General features: G+C 42.3%; 1 protein-coding gene across 5 annotated transcripts in view; it reads right to left on the bottom strand.

Moving 5' to 3' along the window:
- Window positions 1-21,685, bottom strand: part of ARID5B (AT-rich interaction domain 5B) — a 175,667-nt gene that overhangs the window by 105,542 nt on the left and 48,440 nt on the right. The window contains exon 1 of one of the 5 annotated variants that reach the window (XM_081861125.1): window positions 7,907-8,148. The exons of the other annotated variants lie outside the window; for them this stretch is intronic. The gene's annotated coding sequence lies outside the window, so the exon portion shown is untranslated. Of the gene's footprint in view, window positions 1-7,906; window positions 8,149-21,685 lie in introns of those variants that run through there. 5 annotated transcript variants of the gene reach the window in all.

Here is a 21,685-nt window from a genome sequence, read left to right as displayed (position 1 = left end):
ATCTAGGGATGCAAGGAGGAATAATTTTCCATTCTTCTCAGTATTTATCAATGAACTATTGTTTCTGTTCTGCGGCAGTTCATCTTTCACCAAAATCTATGTTATACATCGCTTTGTCTGCTGTGATGAAATTACGTAATTTACTCCAATTACGTTGCCATTGCATTATTCTACCCTGTTTACTTTAATGCAAAGGAAACACAATGCAAATATTGGGGGGAGTGTAATCTGTTACATATAGTTTGGAGACTGAAAGCAACAGCAACAATGAATACTCTCTGGACTGATTTCTGCTCCAGAGAGGGGATAAATAAACAAACACTGTCAACTTCCATTCCTATTTTAGTCAGAATTCTGTGACATCTCTACTTATAGATGCAGCTAAACTGCTATCATAGATCTAGCAAAGTAAGGGAACTACAGTGAGATCAAGCAGACCACATCATCTGTGGACATGATGTGATAATTCTCCATACTGTAAAAGGTTCCAGAAGAGGCCAATTTGCTGGTTCCAACCACAAGGTGACTGCTGCAATGTCCCCTGTGATTAAGCATCTTTGTGTTCATCTTCCCTCACAAATTTGCAATGTCTGGCAGCATATACCAGTGGAGTGGTCTCAGTTTCAGGATTCTATAAACCAACAAAAGTCCTAAAAATTGTAAAACTTCCCGTCCACCCATTCTAACCTGTTGCCACTTCATACTCCAAGCATCCTCCTACCTACACTAAAGGAATTGATTATGTGGTAGTTCAAAATTGCCACCCTTCCCACGGCAGCGCCATTTTCCAAATGAAGCGCTTAAGGCTAGGGTTTTGCTAAAATGGCATTGGTGTCAATTAGACCCCAATTAAAATGAATGGGGGCACAGCTTCTTCGGAGAAGTGGGGAGGTTCAGGTTGCACGTTTCCCTGGGGAAAAAGTTCTATTGTCTAAGGACACTTCCAGACGATCACTGTTTGGGAGCGGGATTGAGGCTGTGCTATTATAGCTGGCTGCAAGGTCTTGTGCAACAGACCTGCTTTGCCAAAAGAAGAGGCTTTCTGCATTAAGGAAAGTGATGGGGAAACACACTGCAAAGTATGGGGCAATACCTGCTTTGATGCAACGGCCTCCAACCTCCCTAACAAACCAACCTGAAGGAATGCAGAATAAACATTTATTCTGAAAGCACCCTTACTTCCCAGGAACATGAGCAAGTGTGCAATAAACAGTTTATTTAATGGCACAATATCTGCTCTGTGCTGATGCAAAGTTAAGATAAGGAGGTGTTAGCAATTTTTTTTTAAAAAAAGATTCATGGCTCCAGGAAATTTTGAGTATAAGGGAGAAGCGTGAGTAAGGGGTCCACAAGACGACAATACCAGGCTAGTAAATTGGGTTTTACAGATGGAAGAGGATTAAGATTGTAAATGTATATATTTTCTACGTTGCCTTGAGCAATTTTATCTGGAAAGGCACCTAAAAATGCTTGCATCCATATGTAAAAGTAGGAAGCCACAGCTTTTCCAATAGAAGAAAGGCACAGCACTTTCATTAAAAGCCAGGCAGGAAAGCATTTCTGTTTCTTAAACCTAGCACAGAATTCATATTATTCCTTTCCCCCTAAAAGGCCAAATACATTTAGAGATCACCAGAAAGAAAGTCGCAAGAGAGTACTCTAATGCAGTGTAAAGTAGAGATAAATATATTCTGCTCATTGTGGAAATTAAATTATTTCTAGAAACTAGAAAGCAACGTACAGCTCCCTGTTTCTTCCACGGGTATTTATTTCTGGAGCGCCCATATTAACTAGGTGTTGTACATAAATCGAAATACAGCAGAGACTAAACAATTTAAAAGATAAGGCATACAAGGGAAGGATTGTGGAAGGAGATCAATTTGATAAATGCCAGGGATTTTAAAACTGATTCTGCTTTTAGCTTGCTTCGTACGTATGTACCTTTAGAAATGTTTCAATTGCGTTTGTAAGCCGCTTTGTAAGGTGGCATATACATTTCACAAATAAATAATCAATAAATAAATCAGAGCGGTTGGTAGGCATTTACATCCACCTGGGGTCAGGTTGGGCTTCTCATAGGATCTATCCTCTAGCATATGAAGCGAGAGACTGACACACACACACTGAATTTGTTTTTTGTTTTGTTTTTATCAACAGCAGATGCAAAAAAATAATAAATAGAGTATGTAAAAATGTATTCCCCTATTCCAAGGGAAGTGCTATGCATTTGTAAACACAGACTCACATGTATAAGGCAAAATAAGGGACAAATCAGTATGTCAGCAAAATCTACACTTTTAGAATGAAAGGATGTGTTAAATAATGAACCGGACATTGTTGCTGGATCAGATTATTACTGTCCCATTAGGGGAAGTCAGCTGCCTCAGGAAAACTCATAAGCAAGGCATTCATTAGCACTTCCAAGCTACAAATCTGATTCTATAGGGCAGGAGTGGCAAAATTGTGGCCTTCCATATGTTGCTGTACAGTGGTACCTCGGGTTACATACGCTTCAGGTTACACACTCCGCTAACCCAGAAATAGTGAGAAATAGTGCTTCAGGTTAAGAACTTTGCTTCAGGATGAGAACAGAAATCGTGCTCCGGCGGCGTGGCAGCAGCAGGAGGCACCATTAGCTAAAGTGGTGCTTCAGGTTAAGAACAGTTTTCAGTTAAGTACGGACCTCCGGAATGAATTAAGTACTTAACCCGAGGTACCACTGTACTACAGACAGGGCCAACCAGCACCAAGTACCAGCACCTCTCTTTTTTCTGCTGCCCATGGCGGCCATTTTCTGCTGACACCTACAGCACTTTTATCAACGCATGAGTAGCAAAACAACAACAACAAAAAGCACTGACTGCAGCTCCCATCATCCCTGATCATCATGGGCATTGGCGTCCAGCAACTTCTGTGGGTTAACCATCCCTGCTTTAGCAGGACCACAACGTAATATAGAAGAGACATGATCCTTCAGACTTGGTCAGCTTTATCACCACTCAGTCTTGACCTTGTCTGAATTGAGATTCTTTTTATTGGTCCCCGTCCAACCAGTTTGAAACATCCCCAGCCTGACCTGAATTCAATTAAACGGAGAAAAGGGGCCGAGCATCGTCAGCATACTAATGACATTTTTCTTCCAATGCCCAACCTTTTCCAGCAGTTTCACATGAAGATAAAATGGCATGGGAAACAAGAAAGAACCACCCACAGCATACCTGCTGAAGGGTAGAGTATCAGTCTCCCAGCACCATCTTCAGGAACTGCCCTGTCAGGTCAGAACAGGAACCACATAGAGAAGGGATACCATGCTTGATGGTACTGAAAGCTACTAAGAGGTCCATGGGAAGTCGCCCAACAAATACATTTTTGGTCTCAGAAACTGAGTCAGAAGCCTGACTGAAAGGCAGTGATATACGCATGTTAATTACATATTGCGTAGAGGAAGTCCTTCCTTTTATCTGCCCAACAAACCTCTCCTTTTGTTACCTACATCTTTACAGTCCAGTTCCCATGTTTACCTGCCGGTGAGCCGATTCCCATGGTGAAAGAATGGCCTCTACTTCACCACTCATCAAATGTCATGTGTGACATGGGCTCCCAAATGTGAAACTGTACACTTGGGAGACACTTTCTGGTTATTCTCCCCTCTGAAATAAATGTGCTGGGGGGAGAGATCACATGAATCAGGTTGATGTACATATGGGCCACCACATAGAGCACCCCCCCCCCATGATGTATGAGGTGGGGGGGGGATGCAGAGCTGCCTTCTCCCAAATGAGATGGAATTCTTCGTAAAATACACATGAACCAGGCCTGTGTTTCTGCCATTCTCTTTTATGGAACCTTCGTTATCCTAGTTGCCAAGGCTACTAATAAGAAACTTCAAGGCCATCTGATAATCTAGCAAAGCAGTAGCAACAACAGCAACAACAAGAAGAGTTTACAGAATTGTGATTTGGGGAAGATGACTTGGTCCAAAGCAAAGGTCAAGAAGTAGGAAACAAATTTTCTGTAATCTTAATGACACTTTTCTCTATACCCACTTCTAAATATAAATGTGACTGTGGGTTTGATTTTAGCATACAATCTGTTTTAATAGGTGTGGAATATTTCTGCTTAACTGGATTAAAGCATAGTTTTAAGCCCTGGAGAGGGATCCTCAGAAATTCTCCCCTTGCTCCCAGTCAACTTGGATGGCTTGAAAAGGCAAATATGTGAAGGACAAGAGCCATCAACGGCTTCTAGCCACAATGGCTATACCAGAACTGGGAATCACAGGTGGGCAGAATGTTGTTGCACCCATGTCCGGCTTGAAGGCTTCCCACAGGCATGTGGTCAGCCAGTGTGAGAACAGGATGGTGGACTAAATGGGCAATTGGATATGTGCAGCTGGCTCTTCTTATGTTCTCCTCCAACAAAACAAGACACACAGAGAAACCTTGAGCACTATTCATTATAAAACCCCATTATTGCTACATACTTCCTAGAAACGTGGCATGAAATACCTTCAATTTCCATTCCCAATAGTAAGAATTGAAAGCTTTATCTTGGTTTTTCATGCAATGGCCTTTTCATTATCAGCCTGAAAAATTCAGTGGAACTTTGCCCCTGCTTTAAAAAAATAAAATAAAATGGTACAGTGGCTTCTACTCTCAAAAGCCACATAATGAGGGGCGGGGGAGTGAAAACAGTCCGGTGATTTAAACACATAAGCTTCGCACTTGACATTTATGCCCTCTTTGAAACCCTTAATGAAATAACGGCCTTGTTAATTCTTGCAAGGTATAATTTATATAGCCTACATGTTAAAACACACACACACACACAATCCCAACAACCTTGTATTTGACACTGTTTAGAGTTAATGGCATACTAGCCATATCTTAGTCCATATAAAAAATAACGAGTTGGCACTCGTTCAACCACAATGCCGATATCTCCGACATCCAAAGAAGTAAGAATGCCCTAATTACATTTTACTGAGCCAGTTGCTGTGTTTGAGTTGAATTTTTAGAGTGATGCAAATATATATATGTGTGTGTGTTACTTTCAAGCCTGACTCCATCCCTACGGTACTCCATGAAGAGAATTAGGGAAAGCGTTAGAAATCATTGTCAATATGAACCAAAATTAGACCTCTCGTGTGGGCATGTGACAGCCGTATAATAGAGTCTAGTAACACTATGGTCAGGCGTTTCTTTTCTAGTTAATGTTTCCTTGGGTGCCAAACATAATGTAAGAGACAAGTGTTAGAACGACACACAGGGAGCGGCATCAATAGAGAGCTTTGGAAGGGATCTTTAATAGAGGAAAAACTCCTATGCTTAATTTTCAGCAACATTCAATAGCAATTTATTTGCAGCCATTTTCTCTGTTAACCTTTCACAATGGAACAGGTAAGACGCAGCACAAGACAATTTGTCAGCTGCCAGATCGGAACAAAAGAAGCAATTTTTAATAAGCTCCAGCATTACCTTATTTGTTTTGCAACATTTTAATAACTTTTTTGGAAGCCCATCAAAGAACAAACGAAATGGGGGGGGGGAATACCCAAGTCAAGAGGAAAAAGAAAATCTCTGTTGAAAACATTTTACTGATAAACTAGTTCCAATCATTCACCTAAAAAGCACTGCTGTTAAAGAAACAATTGAATATAAATTAAATCCAGGGAATTATTGTAACTCTTATATGCATCTGCAACAGTTTCCCTACCTTAATTAATACCAGGTCTGTACAAATGGTGACCCATCAAACCACCTTCCATGGGCTGTGTCTTACCAAGTGCATGAGAACTATCACCCCTTGTTTCTGTGGTCTCTGGGTGGTGAATATTTTGCTTTATAAGTCACAGGTTGTAATTGGGCCCATCAACCAACCACTATGCAAAAGGTTAACGGTTGGCTCTTATGATGCCAATGGCTATTCCACGTGGCTCCATCAAGACATCATTTGATTTCCTGTTTTAAACACAGGTGAGTTGTGGAGGGCACCCGTTCCCCACCTCCTGACCTCCTGTAACGAGGCCCCAGCTGTGGGAAGCAAGCTTTTTCATAGGCAGAGCTACAAATACAAGGCTGGCAACAGGGGGAGAAAACAGGGAAACATGGGCACTACTGAGGACTGCAGGGTGCTATTTCTCTGAGTGACAGGAGCAGGTCAGCAATAACTCACACGGTGTCGGCGCAGTTAACTCTTTATTCAAAGAAACAAGAGAGCTCAGGAGGCCAGCCCTAGTAAACATGGCAACTCTTCCTGGTAGAACTTGCTTCTATGAGGCAGTTGCAAGGACTGAAGGTCCCCACCTTCCCACAGCTCCTGAAGTCTCCTCCTCCCCAGGTTCATTCCTAAGCAATCTGAGGCTCCGTCGTCTTGCCTGTCTTTGTTCTGCCCTCTGTGGGTTCTGGGACACCAGGGGACAGAGGGGCTGGTTGCAGCAGGAGGGAAAAACAGCCTGACTCCAGTGGCATAGCTAGCCGCCTGGGTGCCTGGTGCCTGGGTGTATCCTGCTGTTGGGAGCGTGGTGAGCCACCCATGGGGGTGGGGCGATCCACTTATGGGGGTGGGACAAGCTTCTCCGCCACTTGAAGCTTCTCCGCTGCCTCCCCATCAGCTGTGGGGTGGCTGAGGGAGAGGCAGTAGGCAGACGCAAGTCCCACGCTGCCATTTTGGGCAGCGTGGAACCTGCAGGCGCCTAAGCCGCCACGTCACTCCTAAAAGGTTTCGTGAGCCCAATTTTTTTTAAAAAAACTCATTTTGACACCCCCCTCAGTAATGACACCTCAGGCAAACTGCACCCCTCGTACCCCTTCCTCTGCCACTGCCCGACTCATTGCTGTCTTCCACAGACTCTTCAAGCTCACTAAACAATGTGAGCTCTTTAGCTTCCAACACCTCCTCCTCCCAGTCAGCTCCCTCTAACCACGCATCATCGTTCCCCCACCAATCCCTGGGCTCTGAGCCTTCTTCCCCTGGGAGTTCCCCCTTGGGGGTGCCCCAGCTGGTGCCCCCCCCTTGGCGTCCAGCCAGTCCCTGACACTGGGAAAGCAGAGCATCTTTGGGGTTTGTGGCAAACAGAAAAACAAAGCCTTCCTTCCAGAAAGGAAGTCGAGGACAAGATATAAATGTTCTGCCTATTGTGAGAATGCAACTATCATTACTTCTGTACATATTGTTGTTCAGTATGGATAGGTGCTTATTTTGAAAGGTGCTCATTATTACTTCAAGAGAGGTGCTCTTACGCTTTAAATTCCTAGGCTTAAAAAACAACAACCCATACCCATGAATTTTAATGTATTTATGAAATCAGACACCATTTCCCCACAGTAATACTGCAATCTATTCCATTTGCAAGAGAAAGAGTCTGAGGCACTGTTTTAAGGGTAATAATGGATAAATGTGAGCCATAGATCAGGTCTTCACTTCAATGGCAGGCCATGGCTCTGGAATATGGGAAGAAACAAATTATAGCTCTGGATATAGACAGTGTGCTTTCCCCAAAACTTTAGGCTGAAGGTTATGGTCCTCAAGAAGAATATAGCAGGGGAGGCAGCCGAGCTAAGTGGTGGAGCCCGTGCTTTTTATATAGAAAGTTTCAGGGATAGACTCTGGCACCTCCAGTTAAAATATTTCATGAATGCTAGAATGGACAGCAAAAAGTACATAGACCATTCGTCATGTTTAGTATTAGGGATATACAGAAACTTGTCCATATCAATTTCACAGGTGCTCATTCATAAATCTATTCTGTCCAGGTGCCAAGTCTGCTCCCTTGCATAGAAACTGTGGTTGCCACAAATCCATGCCCCTATAATTGTGTGCAGGCAGGCACATCTCAGTTATCTCTAGAAGAAAATGGCTGCCACTCACTATGAGCGGGAAAAGGGTTGTGGCTGGGAACACCAACTTGATGGAGGGTGAAGTCTTCCTCTCTGCCCTGACACTGGGGAGCATCTGAAGCCCTGTTCCAGATCCCTCAACAAAGTGATGCACGCTTGCTAGGGCAGGGCAATATATCACAATGTGGAGAAAACAGTGAAGCCAGCCAATGCCTCTGCATAGCTCCATCTGTATTTCAGACATTGTGATGTATCAGTATATTGTGATGTTTAGCTGGTGGTAGATCATGAAGTTGAAAACCAGGTATGGCCCAGCCCTAGCGCTTGGCAGTAACCAGGACCAGGACCTTTTCTGCAGTGGCACCAGCCTTGCCAAATGCCTTGCGAGCTGTGTAAGGTCCCATACCGCTTTAGACAGTTGGTGAAGACACGGCTGTTTCAAAGAACCACTGGCTGAATATTTGTGCTTTCTCGTATTTTGATATTTTAATTCTGGTGGTGGCTTTGTCACTGTTTTTGCGGTCCTGATATTTATGGTCCTGCTTTGATTTCTGACTGTGGATTATTTCATGTTATTACTGCTGGTTCTGATTGTTCACAGCCTTGCATTTCTTCTGGAAAAGAGCAGGACATTGGTTTTTCTATTATTAGTAGTAATATTAGTATTAATATTATTACCACCACCATTCATCATTATCATCATATTTATTACTGCCCTTCGTGAACAGGTCCCAGGCTGGGTTACTTACAACAAATTAAAATTCACTATTAAAAACAGTTAAAACAAGGAAAGAAAATAAATAAAATAAAATAAAAAACGCTGGACAACCTGTGGCTCTCATAAGGGCGTGGCCACAACTCAGTGGCAGAACATCTGCTTTGCATGCAGAAGGTCCCATGTTCAAACCCTGGCATCTCCAGAGAAGAAGACAAAGAGAGACTTCCCAGTCCTGGGAACCACTGCCAGTCAGTGCAGATATCACTGAGAGAGATGCACAACGGTCTCACTCAATTCAAGGCAGCTTCCTATATTGCTTATGTTTCTCCAGATGTTGTTGGATTGCAGCTTCCATCCTCTCTGACCATGAACCAGACAGGCTGGAACTGGTGGGAGTTGGGAATCCAACAACATCTGGACCGCCCAGTTAATGGAACAGAATCAGAGCTTAAAATAAGGCAGCTTCCTAATGCATCAAGAAGGAATGCATTCTGTAGTTAACTATCTCAAAAAAGCAATGTTTAAGTACAAATCTGCTGCAATTCAGTACAGCTGCTATGCATTGCCAACCTTATATATATATATACACACAGAACAAGTCTATTTAATAACTGCAAAACATTGTTTCAGGCAAAGTTATGGACACACAATAAAACTATTCTTTTCCCCCAAAGGTCACACTAGGAGAAGCATACATTGTTCAGCAGCCTACCCAACAAGGCTATTATTCCCCCAGAAAATAAAATGGAAAGAAAAGGGGGGGATGTATAATAAGCATATATTTTCATCAGAGCCCCTGGGCTAATTTAAAGTAGAATTGCAAGGCAATCAATCATAGGCTAAAATTACTTCATTTTCCAAACTGTTTACACTTTCAAAGTTACAAACCCACTTTCTGCTATTTCAACTCACGATTTACAGCGACAGATTTAGACTGCCCTTGGCTTCCTGCCAACCTCCAGTCATGAGGGAACTAATGATATGAACAGATCAGTGTTTTATAATGGAGAAAAGCGCATGTAAATTTCCAGTATGTCTGCAAGTAATCAGGGCATGCTGACTATAAATGAGGATGCCTGAAATTTATTTTAGGAGAAATATCTTAAAGCTGCACTTTTAATCTGGGCCAAGTAAGGGAGGGGGGAAAGAGAGGGAGAGAGAGTACAAGGGGGGGCTGGAAGAAAGAGCTTTTAAAAAGCACTTGAAGACTGCTCAAAATTTATCCTAAGTAAACTATTATCCAAACAACATGTTAACGAACATCACAATAGCTAACTGGCGTCTGCGTTTCTATCTTTAGCAGATCACTCCCTCATCATGCTTATGTGAAACATTAAGCTGGCTAGCTCATGAAATTAAAATACACACAGGCACACACCACACACACAAAGAAATGTTTCATAGTGCGTTGTAGCAAGAAGACGCAATTCCTTCCAAACAAGGTCAAGGTTTGTGGACTGCCAGAGGTCTAAATGCCTGCAAGTGAGAGGAGAGCGGGCCAGGCCACTTTTTCTCTTTCTTTTCAAAGCCTGCTCCAGAAAGGTTTGAATATATATCTCCTGTCGGATAGCAATGAAATTAAAAGAATGATCTTTATCATTTCATGGTGCAAACCCACTGACTGTGCAGAACTGCAACAGTCCAGAGGGAGAAGAAGCTGCCCCCAATTTACGAGCAAACAAACAAAATGATAAACTCTAAAGGGTAGAAACGTAATAAAGGCGATTAATTGCGCTGCTACGCTTTGAGCGAGAAATGTCCTTTGTTTGGTTATATATTTTCATTGCTTTTCCAAAACTGCTATTCTAATTATAGGTAACCTTTAATTAATAAATCAGAATTTAATGTCAATGTAGTCTTTGGAATAAAATTCTAATTGCCCTCATCCAGAAAAAGAGATCTATCTGTTCATGCCTTCTACTGTACATGCATCGCTGAGGCAGACGTGCATCTCAATTTGCCTCACCTTGTATAAGGTGATGCTCGCCAAGTGTCATGGACTGGCTGCATACAGGTAATTGTTGGGAGCATCCCCTGGGGAACCCTCAAGGGATGAAGGCTCAGAGCCAGGCAATTGGTGGTGGGACGATGATGTGTGGTCAGAGGGAGATGATGCCAGAAGCTGGAGAGGGAACAGAGCTTAGTGAGCAGGAAGAGACTGGGGCAGAGAGCAGTCCAGAATCAGAGGCAGAAGCTGGCAAGGAGGGGGGGCCAAGAGGCAGAGATCAGTCAGGCTGCTGAAGAAGCCAGGGATTGTCCTCCTCCTGCTATAACCAGCTCCTCTCCCCATTGGTCTCCTGGAACCCACAGAGGTATGAAGTGGTTGGAGCAGACAAACAAAGCATCAGCGTTCAGATTGCTTTGGAAAGAACCAGGGGAGGAGGAGACTTAGGGAGCTGTGGGAAGGCGGGAACCTTAAGTCCTCACATCTGTCTCATAGGGGCAAGATCTACTGAGAACAGTTGCTGTGGACTCACTAGGCCTGGCCTCCTGAGCTGTACTGTTTCTTTCCCTGACACCAGTGCCCACTGAATTGGGTCAATGTGCAATTTGATGTGTATGGGGACATACAGCCACGTCAGGGATCACCAGTTTTGTGGCGCATGTCTAGGGTTGCCATATTTTGAAGCGCAAAAAAAGCGGACACATTTGGTGACTTCTACTTTTAACTATGGATCGCTATGATGGCCCTACCCATGAAAAAGAGGACTTATGTGTCCTGGAAAAAAGAGGACATATGGCAACATTACTTGCACCGTATTGATGCCAGTAAGTCTTGAGTACAGCAGTAGGAATGCGGCAACATTTTAGAAGTCTTCCATTTTCTGGTGAAGATAATCACTCTGCACGTTGATTCAGCTAAATTCAGCATGCATAAATTACATTAATTTCAATATGGAAAGCGTTAAGCATGTACATCTCCCACTAAGATTAATGGACTGTAAGCATGCTAAAAGTTAGCTGCACCTTGGCTTCTGTTTCACTGTATTCTATCCGCTGTCAAAATTGTCCTTTTGTACAGCCTTGCCAGCTATTTCAGGGGTATATTTTACTTGCATTCCTTGTATGGAAAGAAAACAAAGGCAAAAGTAGACATAAGTGAGCCAAAATGGAGACTTAAGCATGGTGGCAGAGAGAGAGTCTTCATTAATTCCAATTCCAAAAGATGGATATTTCAGTTACACTATTATTACATGCTTAATTTCAATTGGATAATTGGATAATGCCAGAAACAATATACTGAGCATGCTTTGTTTTAATGTCCCATGGCTTTGAAGTTCCATAAATCACTATTGGTATTTGAAACACTGTCATGAAGTGGGAAACAAAAAAAACCTAAAATAAACTAGCTGAACAAAATATGACACTTCAGTGTTCAGAGACTAAATCGTTCTATTGGCAGAGATTCTCAGCGCCATTATGACTAAGAAATCGTTTCTCCTTTCTTAGTAAAGCATCTGATATTTGAAGGCAAGGGTCAGCAATTAAAAACTGCCTGAGGATATGTAAGCTGGAGGACCCTAGCTGTGTAGGTTAAAAAGAAAGCAAAGGCAACATATTTTAATCCAACATGTTTTTAGGGTAGCTCTTTCTCAAGGCATACAAGTTTCGTCAAGGCCATTTAAATCAACTCATTTTTAATACAGTGGATACCCCGGGTTACATATGCTTCAGGTTACATACACTTCAGGTTACAGACTCCGCTAACCCAGAAATAGTGCTTCAGGTTAAGATCTTTGCTTCAGGATGAGAACAGAAATCGTGCTCCGGCGGCGGCGGCACAGCAGCAGGAGGCCCCATTAGCTAAAGTGGTGCTTCAGGTTAAGAACAGTTTCAGGTTAAGAGCGGACCTCCAGAACGAATTAAGTTCTTAACCCGAGGTACCACTGTAATCACTCAAATGGTGAAGGTAACACAGAACATTTAAAATGTGGCAGACAGTTTAAAAGAATGTCTTCTGCCATGAAAATATTGCAATGTCATGAAGCCAACTTTTTTTGGGGGGGGGCGGGAATCTGCATATGTTCCAAAGCAGGTAGGGCAAAAGCAGAACAGTGAGAGCAGTAATTAATTCTCAAGTTTGACCTCACTGTCAAGGATATCCCCGATCTAAAACTAATTTTAAAGGCCTCTGACTGTTCCTCATTCAGAAGGAGTCAGTTCCTCATTTTAAAGTCTAGGCATGAAAGACAAGGAACATTTATTAATCTCACCAAAACTCACACACCCCTCTCCACACAACAAGTGACAGATTTAAACCCTGTCCACATCTCATGGAATCCTGGCTCCCAGGCACACAATATTCAAGGACATGCTATGGTTGCATAGTCTGAGAAAAATGCACTCTGCATATGCTCAGCGGGTAAGTTATGCTTCATTCTTAATTCACATACTCCAGACAGTGGTTTAACAATGACTCTCTGTGCTAAACCCTGACTCAAACAGATCCCCTAATGCAAAAACATCATGGGAAATGGCAAAGAGGGACACAGGAAGTGCAGGAGATTTTTGAAAATGTACACTCCTCCCATTATCCATCAGTTGCCCAGGGACAAAGGTAATAATAGAATTTGTAGAGTTAGAAGGGACCACAAGGGTCATCTAGTCCAACCCATGCAATGCAGGAATATTTTGCCCAATGTAGAGCTCGAATCCATGACCCTGAGATTAATAATCTCGTGTTCTACCAACTGAGCTAAGGAGGAACACAATAACTTTATTCACACTACATCTATATGTGAATGGGGGTGGTCTTGCAAAGAAGGGGCCAAAGTCCGTGAACATAGCAAAATAACCACAATCATAATAAAACCTCTTAAGGGACTTGGTTTCCAGTCAATTGTAAAAGTCGGATTTTGATCATGAGATACATCGGGTCTCTTAAGTCATGGTCAAGTGATCATTCTGAGAGGATAGGAGATCCAAAAAACACTTGGATACTTTTCTGAATGTAATGAAAAAGAGTTACTCAGTTAGCTAAACCAACTTTACATTGCAGCCACCCAAAGTAACAAGAAAAAGCTAATCCAAATGTACATGAACATCATTTGATCCTCATCAATCAATGAATCTCGGGCTGAATGTGTGAACTCGCGTATGATTTACGTGAGATCCCAAAGCTCTGCCTGTGGTGTAACATGACTTTCTCACACCTGCAAGTAATCACCTGGTGTCGCAGAACAGCGAGAACAAGCTTTAATTCTTCCGTTTAACCTTATGGTCTAAGATATCCCAGATCTAAAACTAATTTCAAAGGCCTTTGAATGTTCCCCATTTAGAAGGTCAGTTCCTCATTCTAGACATGAAAGACAAAGAACTCTCCCTAATTTGAATTTTAAAAGTGAAAATTAAATTGAAACCCTGGGCACAATTCACCCAAAGCCAAGCACACATTTCAATGTGGAAGAGTTAAGCACTCTCAATGGTCTCTCTCCAATGGAAGTCAACAGCATTCTGTTATCAGGCAGAAAACCTACATTTACACATATTCTCAGCTACAAAGACTTAATAATGAGAAGGATGGAGTCATGGAGTCTAGATAGAACAACAAACCATGGTTATGTGAGTCAGGTTTGGTTGCATGCCACCACCCTCCTCTCCATCACAGGAATTCTGTCTCTGCTTTCTTGGTTGGAGACAAACCATAGTTTGCTTACTTGAACAAAATGGGAAACTCTGGTCTGCATCAAACCAAGAAAGCAGGGAGTGGGGAGCCCAAAAGTTCAACTAAACCTTGTTTACATAATGCCAAACCATAATCTGGCATCACACCCAAACCACTTCTTTCTCTCATGTTTCATGGTACAGTTGTACCTTGGATCTCAAATAAATCAGGTCATGAATGATTGAAACCCGGAAGCGAGTGTTCTGGTTTTTTTAATTCTTTTTGGAAGCCGAACATCTGCCAGCCAATTAGAAGCCGCGCTTTGGTTTCCAAACATTCTGGAATTTGAACGGATTTCCGGAACGGATTCCGTTCAACTTCCAAGGTACGACTTTACTACCATCTTGCCAGTCATATCTGCTGGCTTTGGAGAAGTCTTTGGATGCATATTTGACCAGTAGCTCTCATGTATCAACATTGGGTGGGTGTCAAAAAATTTGGGGGAGGGGGTAAGATCACATTCAAGGCGTGTTACCATTACAGTGGTGCCCCGCAAGACGAACGCCTCGCAAGACGGAAAACCCGCTAGACGAAAGGGTTTTCCATTTTGGAGGCGCTTCGCAAAACGAATTTCCCTATGGGCTTGCTTCGCAAGACAAAAATGTCTTGCGAGTTCCTGCGGGTTTTTTCCCCTCCCCCCCCTTTTCCTAAGCCGCTAAACTGCTTATCAGCTGATCCGCTGATAAGCCGCTTATCAGCTGATCCACTAAAAGCCACTAAACCGCTAATAGCGCTAATCCGCTAAGCTGTCAATGGGCTTGCTTCACAAGACGAAAAAACCGCTATACGAAGAGCCTCACGGAACGGATTAATTTCGTGTTGCGAGGCACCACTGTAAATAGAAAGAAAGAAAGAAAGACAACTGAAAGAAAATGCTATGACTAAAAAAATATATTCCGCTCTTAGTTGCTCAACTTTCACTTTTATGACATCATTTCCTCAGTTCTTTAACTTATGCAAACAGGAAGATGTCAGTGTAATGAACCACTTGCACTAGAGAGGGTATGTATGGGTAAGGGCAAAGAACCAAGATTTAAATGTGTTAAGGGGCCGGTGAGGGATATAATTTTTTTTTCTCTTTCAAATTTTCTTTGCACAACTTTAACGAACTGGGAGAAAAGCCCAAATGTTCCTGTTTTTAGGTCACCTCTGAGTTCATGGGTTTTGTTGAAAATTTCCACAAAGTTTAAAAAACAAATCTCAAGTTCAGCAAAAATACAAGTCAGCTCTATAAACAGGACTGGAACATAAATTGCTTGATGTAATTTTAGGCTGCATAGAAAGAGAGCTACTATCGACAGACATAAACATTCATTTTCAGTCACACTTCTGAGTCATATGGAGCAGAGTCAGATTTGAAGAGCAGGTCTGGATTCCTGTACTTCACTTGAGAAATACTGCAGAACGTACAGCACAAAATGTCATAATAAACAGAACTGAGAAGGGAGGGGAGAGAAAGAAAACATGTTTTTCTCTCTGTTCCCCCACTTCCACCCGCCCCTGATTTTCCTACAAGTGAATTTGGTGCTTTTTGCCTTTATAAGTTAACCAAATATACTTCTCCCAAAAATCAAAGCCAAAAGGCAGGAGGCCAAACACAGTTAACAGATAAATCGCTGTTCCTGATTATAGAGGATTTCGTTCATGTGTTGTGGGCTTGGTGACAAACATTGCAGCAAGGAGAAAGAACACCATTTACACATCGCGTCAACCTATATTCACATAAAACAGAAAAGGAAAAGGATATACTTTTGAAGATCAGCGGGCTCTCTGGATAAAAAAACTTTTTAAAAGGAAGAAAGGAAGAGGTAATAGCCTCTTTGTTGGAGGTCAAGGCTTTCAAAACTTGGAAGTGCTCTGCTGTTGCACACAGCATAGCATTTTGTGTATTAAATGTGTTAACTGGCGTTAACATCACTAAGATCACTGTAAACAAGGGTGAATCACCAGTTCTGTTTTTGTGTCCTTTTTGAACTGGAAGACCTGAGCACTCTCTTCTGTTCTAACGTACAAAATAGCATTGCCTCTATAAACCTATTGCCGTCTCCTTGCCAGCAGTTTCCATTTAATTAAACTGACAGCAAAACAGGACCCTGGCTAATGTGATCCAGACCAGTTTTCCTACAATGTAAATTCTCAGGCATGAAATTACATCTGAAGCAGACACAATAATCTTTCTATATCTCAGACATAAATTTAATCTTCACTAAAATAACATTTCCTTTGTCTAGATTGGTCTGGTTCAGAATTCAATTGTGTTTTGGTTTTTTTGAGGGGGGGGAAAGTTTGGTTAGTTACTCAGTTTGAATTCACCTTGCAGTAATTTCAGGGAGGAATTCACCTTCCTTGAAAGATCAGGGGTAGACAACTTCGATATCCGTAGGTGCCATCTGTTCTCCCAGATAGAGGTCTGGGACTGGAAATGTCTTTTTCCAGGACAGACTGTGGATTTCATGGACATTACACCAGAGTGTTACACAGAAATCCAACTACTGATTTTAATATTACATTTCTATACCACCCTTCATTTACACAACAATACATGACATAATACAAATAGAAGCAATAGCCACCTGCATAGCAGTTTTGAATTCTTCAACTAGCCAAAGGCTTGGGCGAAGAGGTCCTAGTTGTGTGTCACTTTTGTGTGAACAACTCCAAGTAGCTTGGGTATCATTTAAATTACCCAGCACCATGCACAAGGACCAATTTTGTGGTTGGGACTCTCACAATTAGCAGGGTCACTTCAATAGCGCTAAAGCTAATGGTTTACAAGCGGTCCAGGTGTATTACTAAATGTGGACACAATCTCACACGGTGATAAGATAAAATCACTTGCTACCTCCTCCCCCAAATGCAAGTGAAATTGTAGACAAGCTACATACTAATTTTGATTACACAATCTATTTGGGTCCTTTCAACATATCTGAGTGGTAGAGCCCTTGCTTTGTAGCAGAAGGTCCTGGCTCAGTCTCTGAAATCTCCAGTTAAAAGGTTCTCAGGCAGTTGGGCTAGGAAAGACCTGTTCCTTCGAACTCAGATAGCTGCTGTCACTCAGAGTAGACCATACTCAACTAGATGGTCTGAGCCAGCAATGATGATGGTGATAATCATTTCTCACTGACCCTTCACCACAAGGTCCCCAAGTAGGTTACAACGATATAAAAATACAATATTAAAATCAGATTTTAAAATTCACCACCAGGGGAATAGGGAGGGTCATATATACAGTGGTATCTCTGGATGCGAACGGGATCCATTCTGGAGCCCCCTTTGCATACTGAAGTGAACGCAACCCGCGTCTGCACGTGCGCGGGTCGTGATTCGCTGCTTCCACACATGCACGTGACGTCATTTTGAGCATCTGCGCATGTGCAAGCAGCGAAACCCGGAAGTAATGCACTCCGTTACTTCCAGGTCGCTGCAGGGTGCAACCCGAAAAGCCTTAACCTGAAGCGACTTCAACCCGAGGTATGACTGTATCGGGGTCAAAAGTCTGGGTAAGAGGTGAAGCTTCACCAAATGGTGGAAACTGCACAATAAAATTGCTAGAAGTGGGGAGGGAATTCCGCAATTTAGCATAAACCAGTGACATGTAAATGCATCACTAATAGTGGATCCAAGGGTTAAGAAGGCAGTATCTGCAAGGGCTGTAGAGGGAAGTGAAATGTATAAAAATGGCTGTGCATTACAGTGAAATAGTGTGATCTTGATTCTTCCTGTAAAGTTCTTTCCAGAGCTTCCTATAACACCTAGGCATTGTTTGCCAAAAATGAGGAAGTCAGCTCTTTGTAGGAATGGGTCTTATGCCGGGTAGTGCTTACGAAATTACATGCATGGGTAGGAGGCACCTTGAAGCTGCTTATATTCTAAGCCTGAGTGATGGAAAGGACAGAAAATTTCCCGCAAATCATTTCCTCCCTAGTCAAGTACTTGGAGCAAAACCCTGGTACGTGCCCAACCCCAAAACCCTTGCCGCCTAGATGACTTCTAAATATTTGGAATTATTATTACCTGCTAGATCAGGTATGCAGAACAGCCTTTGACATGCCCACTCACCATGTTTACATGCTCTGGGCATGTCAGGCAACCTAGCTGAAAAGTACTGTTGTTACAATCATCTCTCTCTTTTCCCAAGAGAATTAATTGCTGTGTTTTCCTAGAAAGTAGAAGTGACTTGTTTACAAAAATCAATCAGCACACCCACACACTATTACTCCCTGCTCCCCAAAAACAGTTCCCCTTTCAAGTTCGTCAAGCAATAAACGGCAGTTGTGCCAGCCCTTTGGATGTCCCAAAGGCAACATTAAACAATAATTGTTCAGTTAGGACTAGGAGTACAAACACTATTACTGATCCACTTTGGTATCATAACCATTTCAGGCAAGGGCTTTGATGCTACAAGTATACCAGCGGTAAGGTTGGCTTCTGTCAGACGTGTGCACACCCACACTCCAAAGCTGTTCATCATGAGCCAAGGATATAGCCACAGAGACTGTTGCGAAAGTGTCAAACCACTGACGGCAATGATTCACCCAGCCAAATACACCCAGTACCATGCTATCTCTGGCTATTAAGTCCTGCAAAGGAAGGTGTTCACAGTCTATGCTGCTGGCTATATCTCTGATATTACAGACTTTGCGCCTTGTTATCGGTAGTATTAAGCTCACCGTAGGCCTATCGACTATACAAATGTATCAATTTCATTCATGGCTCCCCTCATCCCCAAGAATTCCAAGTACTGATGGAAGTACTGCCAACTGTGTCAAAGATTATTAGACACACATACCCCTCCAAGAGTTAAGGTTTCCAGGTTTCCCTGGGGCAAGGAAATGAATTTTAAAATAATTTAAATTTGTAGTACAGTGGTACCTCTGGTTAAAAACTTAATTCGTTCCGGAGGTCCGTTCTTAACCTGAAACTGTTCTTAACCTGAGGTACCACTTTAGCTAATGGGGCCTCCCTCTGCCGCCGCTCCACCACCGCACAATTTCTGTTCTCATCCTGAAGCAAAGTTCTGAACCTGAGGTACTATTTCTGGGTTAGCGGAGTCTGTAACCTGAAGCGTCTTTAACCTGAGGTACCACTGTATTGATACACTCTGTGGGTTACATGGGAGTTATAAATTCTCTCTTTGACTCACAGCGAACCCTAAATGTGGCCAAAAATGAAAACAAGTAATAATATTGCTGCGATTTTGCTTCCCTCTGTGCCATGTCAGGATCTTATCGAGTAGATTTACACAAGCACTTCAAATGCACATTGGTCCACAACATGGATGCAGTATTCTGACGACTCAGTTCCAGAAGTCTTATAGGCTCCGAACCCTGTGGCCTCCTTCTCTCTCATATGGGCTCCCCCCACCCCCTGATATGGGAATTCCTTTTCTCAGTTATGGAGATAACTGTAGAAAATATTATCAGTAATTTACAAAGTCAGCAAGAACAGGCATTTGTTAAATATGGGCAAAATACTACTAGTTGTGACATTTTTAAACCTATGCAGTTGAACATAGGGGGCCTCCCAATATTTGAAAAGTGCCCCCTTTCATATCCTGATAACTTAAAAGCTTCAGAGAATTTAAAATAATGAAATGTTGAAAATACTTTGTTCCACTGACAACACAAGATGTGGATCAGGAATAATGATCAGTCATGTTGTTTGAGAGGAAGACTTAACCAAAGGGGATGTAGGATGAAGAAGGCAAAGGATGTAGTAAGGGATAAGAACAACCCAGCCAGACTCATCCCTACATCTACAGGTTAGCAAAGCTTGGTGCTAACTATTATGAGTTAAAACAGCAGGAAATCAAAGGGCAGGATGCCCCTGGAAGACGCACAGGAGGAACATGCGAGCCCATTGGATGCTCCCAAATATGTCTGCTGCAGGATGCTGCATCACAGCTGAAAGCGTCATAGGTCAAAAATGGTTGCACGAATCTGCTCTTGAAGTTGGATGTTTGAATTTTCCTGGTCATCCGTCTGCTTGTGGAATGCTCTCCCCAGGGAGGCTCGCCTGGCGCCTTTGACTAATTAAACAATCTATGGCCTTTTAAACCATGGGGGGGTATTGTTTTTGTTTGTGATTGTGCTATATATTTTTGTGTTTTTATATTGTAAACCATCCTGCGATCTTTGGGTGAAGGGTGGCATAGAAAACAAACAAGCAAACAAACAAACAAACCATCCTTGGGGGTTAATTTGCACAGAGAGCTTAACATGTTGATTCAGTCTCTTTACAGATGCATCTGTAGCCTCACAAGGCTTTATGCTGTCAACACACACCCTTTTATAAGGACAGATCTGATTAAAATCACATTTTAAAAAGTAGTCATTAAATTAACTAGTTAACAGTGTGCCTGTACTTCTTGATCCCTGGTCCTACATGACATTAACTAGGTCTGTGTTTTAAATCTGGAAGGTTCAGTGTTTCCAAATTCACTGGAAGTTCCTAATATACTACTTGGAAATTATAGCTCCTTTGGAAGAAAGCTGGGCAAGGATCATAAGACCTTTTTTTAAAAAGATACTTTGTCCCTTTGGACTGAAACAGCTAATCATTAGCCACCTGTTTATAATGTTTACCCATTTAGGATATTACATTAACGCTTTTCTTTATGTGGTCTAGCCATTATTTCTCCCGGGTGGATAACAAAAGTTATCCACCACCCAAAGGCATATCATGCAAAGGCCAAAGGCATTGGCTGAGCTCAGGCACACAATGGTTTGCATTTGTACCATTTGTTGAGCATCTGGAATTGCATATACTTCCCTCAAAGAATTTCCTCCTTGTCTGAAACATGGTATTCATCGTAATAAACTATGTACCCAGAAAGTCATAAATGGAATAAACAAAAAGGAACTTCAAAACACTACATTAGGAGGATTTTATTTATCATTATTTTTAGCAAAACACACACAACAAAAATCCTATCGCTTTGCATTTTGAAGTTTTTCTTACTGGCTTTTTAATGTGGATATGTAAACAAGGTGTATGACTGTAGGGTAATGTTCTAGTCTGAAAGTATTTGAGCACTCGAGTGAAGCTATTTAAAGAATGGAGTATTCAGTTCCTCAGGCCAGATGCTAGTATAAATATGTAACTATGCTCACATTGCGGAATAAAGGTATTTTTAGTTTCTGTATTTGAACAAACAAATTACTAGAGCCCAGAGAGGGATAATATACTCACCCCACCCATCCCACACAATATGTGCTCCTCCTAACACCATCGCAAGATTACATAGGATCCATTCATTTTTCCAGGGTTGAAAACTGGATATCAATAGTCTGAATAATGGCTGCTGGAGAATGAGAGTGGGAGATTGCTACTGCCTTCATTTCCAGTTTATACAGTCCCTATAGGTTTGCCACTGGGGGGGGGGGGAGGATGCTAGGTGAGAGGGCTGATCCAGCAGGGCTTTTCATAGCTACTGAGCCCCTGGTAGGCTGGTGGGTTTGGCTT

The sequence above is a fragment of the Podarcis erhardii genome, assembly GCF_964252035.2.
Source record: "Podarcis erhardii genome assembly, chromosome: 5".
Lineage (NCBI taxonomy): Eukaryota > Metazoa > Chordata > Lepidosauria > Squamata > Lacertidae > Podarcis > Podarcis erhardii.
This window is presented reverse-complemented; position numbering and strand designations above follow the sequence as displayed.